The sequence below is a fragment of the Lepeophtheirus salmonis genome, chromosome 5 (assembly GCF_016086655.4).
Source record: "Lepeophtheirus salmonis chromosome 5, UVic_Lsal_1.4, whole genome shotgun sequence".
In the NCBI taxonomy this organism is placed as follows: Eukaryota; Metazoa; Arthropoda; class Copepoda; order Siphonostomatoida; family Caligidae; genus Lepeophtheirus; species Lepeophtheirus salmonis.
The window spans coordinates 27,106,273-27,114,542 of record NC_052135.2 but is presented as its reverse complement, the minus strand read 5'-3'; the positions used below and the strand labels follow the sequence as shown (position 1 = coordinate 27,114,542).

Genomic DNA, 8,270 nt, shown 5'->3' with positions numbered 1-8,270 from the left:
TTATTAGAAACTACTTTTATATATTTTTTAGATATCATCATTTACTTCAGAAACTAATTCTTTTGGGTTGCACTTGAAAATTTGACCTAAATATAAAACGATCAATGATGTTTTTCAAACGATGTTCAACGTCACGAATTTCCCGGAAGTATAAATCTTCTGCTATTAGTTTTAAAATATTATATCTAGTGAAATATTCTTATGGATTTTTTGTTGAAGATATAATTTTCTTAATAACATTTCTTTTTTTTTAAATTTCTGTTAATGTTCTATAACAAAACGTAAAAGTAAGCACTATAGTCACTTTTTTTAGACTTTGATGCCTTGTAACTACTACAGAATTCTAGAACGGAACAATTATTATCCATATCACTCGATTTTTATGCAAGACACTTATGAATAAACTTTATAACAATGAGAGTATTCAATAAAAATATTTTACTACATACAAAGAGGTTTATAAGTAGATATACAAATTTTAATAAGTGCCGATCGTAGTAAATTAATCCTTATACAAATGTTTGATAAGAATAAATAATTAAGAAAAAATAAAAACTTAAATCAATGAAACAAATCAATAAATACATATTTATACAGGTGCATCACACCATTGTTTATAAATAATTGGTATTTCATTTATTAAGAATTCATATGGAGTTCTTGAATCCTCTACTAAAAGTTATTCAAATATGATGACAAGTGATTCAGTAATACAAAAAATGACTTCCGATTCACTAACTTTTGAAATATGTTAAACAAAATTCATATTTTCTATAATATAAGTCTACTAAAGTTATAAGATCACAGATAATTTATTAACATAAGTATAATGGATGAATTTCCACAAACTATTTATGCATAATTGTCATTAATAGGAGAGTTGAATATGTTATGCAGGTTTGCTGATAAAGATGTCTAGGGAGATAAAAATCAAGATCCAGGATTTTCTTTTACTTTTTTTCCAATGATAGAAGAGACTCACAAGAAATAATGGAATCGGAGGCGAGGATAAAGTATCAGAATTACAGAAATAATAAAACCTTATAAATGGATTCAGTGACATAGATATGAGTTGTTTGTTTGTTATGTTCATCAATTACATTTATGGACTCAAATCAAAGTAAAGAGTTTTCCAAATATATTAGGAAACGAAATAGAAAAGACGAATGATATTAAATCATATATTTATTCCTCCTCCACCTAATGAATAAGAGGTATATAGGAGGTTGCGTGGCATTTTTATTTTCTCTTACTTTGATATTATTTTTTAAGGTCGGATGTCCACCCTTTCAATTTTATTTTCCTCTTACAACAACTAATAGTCGTTTTACAATAACTTACAAATAATTTATATAATTTTTGATTTTTTTTCGATTTTTTAAAATAATAGAAAATCAAGGAACACACAAAAAAAACGTTTAACCTTGTTATCAGTCAAAAATAAAACTAACAGTGTGTTGGGATTTTAGTAGTTTATTCAACAAGTTAGAATGTCGTTCTTTATAGCATAAGGTACTGGACATGGGAATCATTATTAATATGGGATTTACCATGAATTATATGTGCTATTGATAAAAATGCAAAATTAAATAAACCTCTTGATCCATCGGGTTTTAGTTTTTAATTATATAAGAAATATATCTCCTATCTTGATCGAATTTTTTCTCTTGTAATGTGAAAAGTTTCTTAGTGTTGATTTTTTCCCTGACTTCGCTTCAGAGGGAACATTGTCTAGCTTCCGAAACAAAAAAAAGAGAATAGATATCTTAACAATTTAAGGCACAGTTTCACCCATGAATAATTATGAGGAACCCATTCACGGACTTGCACCAAAAATGGTTGCAGTATAGAATTCCCACATCCTCTCTTTATAGCAACATAAAAATATTAGTATCGAGGAGCGCTGGTGTCATTGGTTTAAATCGGAGGTGGAGTCGTCTTTCCATCTTCTTTTTTACTACCCTAAAATACTCCACCATATTCGTATGGTAGAATGTTTTATTCTAGGAGCTGATACTTAAAAAGCCCCTCTGACTGGCTTATTGCAATATCCCCAAAACACCGTCAGGCTTTTAAGATTGAGCTTATAATTGTAAAAGTCTAAGAAATTATATACGCAGTGAAAGTTGGTGAAAGAAGAAGTCTATCATGCTTAGAGGCTCTCGTGTCCCAGCAGACAGACACACTAAAAATTTTTGATGATTAGGGGTTCCCCTCGAAAAACCAGGTTTCGCTAGGACCTTTCAACCAATAGTTAGAAAGTTATTCCAAGTCTTGTTTACGACCGGCTCTTGATAGTAAATAACCGCATAAATAAAATTTTAAGCAAATTTTACATGTATCACAATATAGTTTTGTAAAAAACAAGATCATGGATAGTATCCCTTTATCCTACAGAAAGACATTTGTCGAGTCTAGCAGTGACTTAAAAGTGATGGCAGTGGATTTTGACAGGGCTTTTAATATTCTGTCACATGAGTACATAATAAAAGCACTGTACTGAAAAGGATTTAGTAATTTCATAATTCGTATGGTTGCAGTTACCTTAGCACGTACTCGTACAATGATTAAATACATAAACGAATTCGAATATTTTCGAACAATAGGATGGTGGTTCTGTCCCTAATACTTTTTATTATATGTATTGATGGACTAATAAAAGAAATAGATCACACAGATTGAATAAAGGTCTTTCAATTGCCACACTCAAATTTAAAATGTCTATGTTATGCAGACGACTTAACAATGATATTTTCCAGGAGTCTGTATAAGACAATAAAATCAATCAAAAACACGTTTGGGGTGTTATCTTCATTCGGTAAATTATCTGGTCTGTTGTTGAATGAAGGGAAACTGAAATTATCAGTGCTAATAACGAGTTACTTGGAAAGGCTTGGGCTCATTTGAAATTGAAATCAAAGTTTCAACTCTTAGAATCTTGGAAAGTTGCAGGAAGTTGCAAAATGAATGGGAAAGAGATTTTAAGAGAATTAGGAAAACAACTTCTTAATTCTCTTCTTTCAATTAAAAGTATGAGATAGCATCAGGGTATGAAATATTTATTTTATTCCTTAAGTAACGCACCTTTTCCGAGTTACATCTTTCAACAACAAGGGAGATATTATGTCTAGAAAATTCCTACTTGAAAGTATTAAAAAAAAAAAACATTAACCACCGAATAGTCCATAACCCACTGAACTTTGGGGGCTTGGGGGATTTCGTTTTTCTATGGAAATCTCTGGAGTTTCTATTGGATTAAGAAGTTATGGGAATGTGACGACTATTGAAAAACTCATTTAAATGACTTCTTAAAGCTAAACCACGTAGAGTTTCAGCTAAGCTCACATTTAGGACTTTCGAATGTTTTATAGTTATGCCATTATACTCAAAGCGTTTTAAAAATGGTACTATAATAACTATAAATAACTAAAACAATTAAAAAGTTTGAATTATATTTACAATCGGAGATCTCAAATAGAGGTTTTATTAACCAAAATGTTGTGTGTACCATAAACTCCAATAATGCTGTGGATATTGACTTGACAGATTGTCTTATGAATAAAAGGCTTTTGTCTTATATTCATCTATTTCTGGAACAAACACTCCAATAAAACGTCCTCTTGTCCCTTTTAGACTGAAATCATGTTATAAAAGTACTTCCTACTTAATAAAACGTATATACACACCAACCTTAACACCATTCAACACATATTTGAAATTTTAAAAACGTAGCCTAGACAGCCTTAAGGCAATCACCAACAGGTTTTTACGTTTTTCCGGGACTCTTGAGGTTCGTGCCAAGTATTTTAATCACGAACGGGGAATTTTCTTCTTCTGCAATTGATCAAAAGAAACAACCGATTATATTTTGTAGGAATGCCAATTTTTATCTGAAATTTATGGGGATGTGATTAAAATAGTTAGTACATTATTCAATAAACAACTGGGTAAAGAAGATTTCCTCTCTACTTCAAATAATGAGAGAGTTGATGCAATTATTATTAAAATACAATATACAGACAGTAAAATAAAACAATCTTGATGGAATTTTACATATTGCTAATCTTCATGCAATATATTTTATTGCAGATGTAAACTCTTTTTTTTTAGTTCATCGTCCAATTAATATTATTTCTAAATATTTATTTTATATATTCTATATTGTACTATATTTTATAATGGTCTTTTTAATTTCCGTTTGTCTACATGTTCTAAATAATTATTTTTCCATTATATTGTGTTATATTATAACAAGATTGTAAATGTTTAAATGCATGCCAATAAAAAAAATATGGGATTTACCATGACGGTGTATGTTTTATGTATTGATTAATAGTTAATGCTATAATATAATATAATTGAGTAAATAAGATAATAATCAGTCGTCTTAATTATTGGATCGTTGTAAATATAACATGGCGCAATCGATAGAATTCGGAAGATTGAGTTAACGGAAGATTCAAGAATACCTACGAAGGGTTAATTAGAAGAAGAAAATTGAGGTTTGAAAGAGAAGATTGCTTATATTGTCAAAATACGCTGTGAACATGAATACCACCGTAATAAAATAAATAAATTCGAATATCGAATGAAAAATAAATTTGAAATTAGAAAAAAAAACATTTCCTTTTTATAGTCGTAATTTTTAAGATATGTTTATTTATGTAAGGGTGTGAAATATAATTTAAAGATTTCTTTTTATTTATGAGTCTAATTTTGGCCTCCATATGACAGTTCAAATAAAACTTATTAGTTTGTTATATTTTCTTTGTGGCGATAAATTTTTGTTTCTTTAATCAGATTAAATTGATTAATTATTGTGCCGTCCCAAATATTAGGTTATGAGTTGTTCTTTTCATATTAAGTACTTGGTTCTTCTCTAAAAAAATATTGTTTTTATAGTTAATAATAATTTGGATCCATCTAAGATATGTAGAATAATAATTTGCGGTTTCCTAATTTTATCAGAGATGAAGGTAAGTAAAATAATAAAATTTATCTCTACTTGAAGTGATTGTTGTTCAACAAAAATGATGAACATTATCTCTATCCAAGAACTTCTAAAAGGGGTACAGTGCAGTCCCTACCTTTAACTTTTTATTTCTATGAACTCCATCCCTACATACACTATTGTCTATAGTCACTTTTCTTTTCTTTTTATTATAATGTGGTACTGATCTCAGTAACTATCCATATTGTCTATTGGGTGCGTTGGGAAGGTTGTTGTAGAATTAAATATAAATCCTTTCTGGAAATTCAAAAGATCAAGGAATAATTCCAATCCATTATCGTCGTTAAGGAAGGTTTACTATAATATATTTATAACAGGGAAGTCATATAAGTTTTATTTAAAGTTTATTTCTGCTTCAATCTATGCAATTTAAATAATTAATTGCTTATTTTTTTACAGGTGATTAATAAATGTTTAGCAGTAGTATGCAAGAGTTGTTATAAAGGTCACGAGATTAGCAACATCAGCTTTTATAAATTTCCGAAACCTCCAGATATCCGCCAAAAATGGATCCGATCAATGCATCGTGATAAATAGGAATCATAAAATAATTTAGTAGTCTGCAGTCGTCATTTCCTTTCAAGTGACTTCAAGAGCAATAACGAGGATACAAACAAATACAGAAAGAGGAAGTATAAATTTCTGACCAGCCATTGTTTGAAAAAGGACGTCGTACCATCCAAATTTTACAACCTTCTAGCTTATTTATCACAAAAGATTTCTCAGAGGAGGTCAGTATCTTCTTCAAGTCAAGAAAGATACGGAAGAGTTTGTGAGGCAATGAAGAATAAATTCCAATTATTCTTAGACAAAGACAAGATCAACTCTCATATTCTACATATTCAGAAATGTATATTGGAAAATGAACAGCCTGCTGTTATTTTATTTATTAATAATATTACCAGCAAAAACTTCATCTTGCTGAGCGAAATTAAAGTCGGATCTCCCCAAGTAAAGTATTGTTTAGAGGGGAAGGAGAGCAGAGATTTTTCAATTTGGGTCAATTGAATTGAATTGTAGAATTGCCCCCTTCAAAATGTCTCAAATCTGTAAAGATAAATTTCGCTCTTTTCAGAACTAATAAATATAATTGTGTTCCTGAAAAATTCAACAGACGAAGAAAATCCAATTTACAAAATAAACTCAGCAGTGCAATTGTTAAATGTAGTAAGAAAAATGATGAATTTTGTATCACAAACAGATTCAACTATGCTTGAAAAATATAAAACCAGAAGATATTCTCCTTTCCTTATTGCTGTAGCTACATTATGACTAAGGGTGATAATTTTGGTAAGAATACAAAAGCGTGCGAGGAGAAAAGAAGAATTACTTATGGCATCATTGATTAAATAATATACATCTTCTTCTATCAATCATGAACGTTATCATTCCCGCCTTTATTATTCAATATTAATATAATATGAGATGGTGATAGTCGATAGAGAACTGAATAAAATCCCCAAAATGACGTCGCCTTCTGTCTGGATTTATGAAAATGGAGGCCCAGGAATTTGGAAAATACTTACCGGATGAGAAACAGATGGTTTGTCGGATTTGTCGATATAAATGTGCCTTTAGTCCCCTGTCTAGAATTACACGCCACTCATTATCCTCATCTCATAACAAGAGTATGGATATTCATCTATAAAATCAATTTGACGATGAATACATCAAGTCAGACTTTAACTTTGACCTCACAACGATGCTTATTGCATGTAATATAACCTTATCCATTGCTAATCATCTACGTTCAAAAAATTTATGGAGAAATACAAGGGTAAACATATCCCTTCCCGAGGAACCATCATTAAATTAATGGAGGATGTTGGTACTGATGTCATATATAGAAATACATATAAAAATGTTTTGAGTCATCCACACCAAATGATGATCATGTTATCAGTAAAAAGTATTTACGAATATCGAAATGGAACTCTGAATTTTGTACTATCTCACAGTAAGTATTCAATTTTTTTTTAAATCTAACCATAAAATATGATTTTATTTTAGCTAAACATATCAAGAATTATGATACACAACTCAGTAAAGGGCAAAAACAACTGCTTAAATGGTCACAACAACGGGGGTAGTAGCTTTGGATGGTTCGCAACTAGTTTGTCTGAGACTACTTACTTCGCTTAAAGACTTTGGTATGATCATTAGGTTTTCCAATATTACATAGTCTATAAATATTACTTTTTTGTCACTTAAGGATTAGCTATGGTTCATAAGCTCCAAGAAATGATGTTCAAAAACTCATAAAAGGCAAAAACAACGGCTTAAATGGTCACAACAACGGAGGTAGTTACATTGGGTGTAGCATTATAATTAGTAATTGTGTGTATCCTTCATTATAATAGTATGTTGTTATACAAGCATAAATCACCAGGGGTCTTTTTTTGATGCTCTTAATAAGGAGTAATATCGCCGGATATTACTACATAATTTTTATATCTAAGATAAGTAATTAAGGTTTAAAATTTTACTGCATGGATTAACTTTTCTTTTCTTAGATAAACATGAAATAAATGAAAGTGGGATTCTAGAAGCTGTTCGTACTAAGATTGGAAGAAGATATGGATTTAAATCTAACATTATTTTATGATTTTGACATTTACTTTATTATTAATAATTAAGATCTTATCGGTAGAGATTTTTCTATCCTGTGCACAATTGTATATGCAACTTGCACATGAGGAAAAAAGGGTGATGATATTTTTATTAAACCCCACGCCTGGCTTGTGTTTTGCAACCTAAAGTTATGACATATTGAACTGAATTCCGATGTTAGAACAAGAAAATATTATTTGGATCAATCTATTATTTCAATATTCTGTGTTTATAATTTATTGTTATTATTAGTTATATGATTCTAATTGTTTAATTTTGTATATTTAACTTAAATGTATGATGGTTTATTTTTTAGTATGTAGATTATATTTAATTTAAGCCTTCTATTTTAAACTTGGAACTTCAAATATATTTCGAAATACTCTTACTTTGTCGTTTTATTAGTTATTATTCTGAGAATATGGTTCATAATGAATTACAATTTCATAGAATGTGACGTTTTCAAATCCACTGTAACGGATAAGTCAATTATACGTAGTATATTTTTATTAAACATTTTGCTAATAAATTCTTTCGTTATACCCTCAAAAATCATATAATAAAATAATATATATAAATAATCATAATACAGCAGGCAGATGATAATCTCATCAGTATTTAAACAATAATACCATATGTCTTTCTCCCC

General features: G+C 29.5%; 1 long non-coding RNA gene across 1 annotated transcript; it reads left to right on the top strand.

The window, feature by feature from the left end:
• The first annotated feature begins 6,282 nt into the window (after positions 1-6,282).
• Positions 6,283-8,009, top strand: LOC139905392 (uncharacterized). The gene is made up of 4 exons (XR_011780087.1): positions 6,283-6,968; positions 7,022-7,161; positions 7,224-7,312; positions 7,372-8,009. It is a non-coding gene; the product is annotated as an uncharacterized lncRNA (long non-coding RNA).
• The last annotated feature ends 261 nt before the right edge of the window (positions 8,010-8,270 follow it).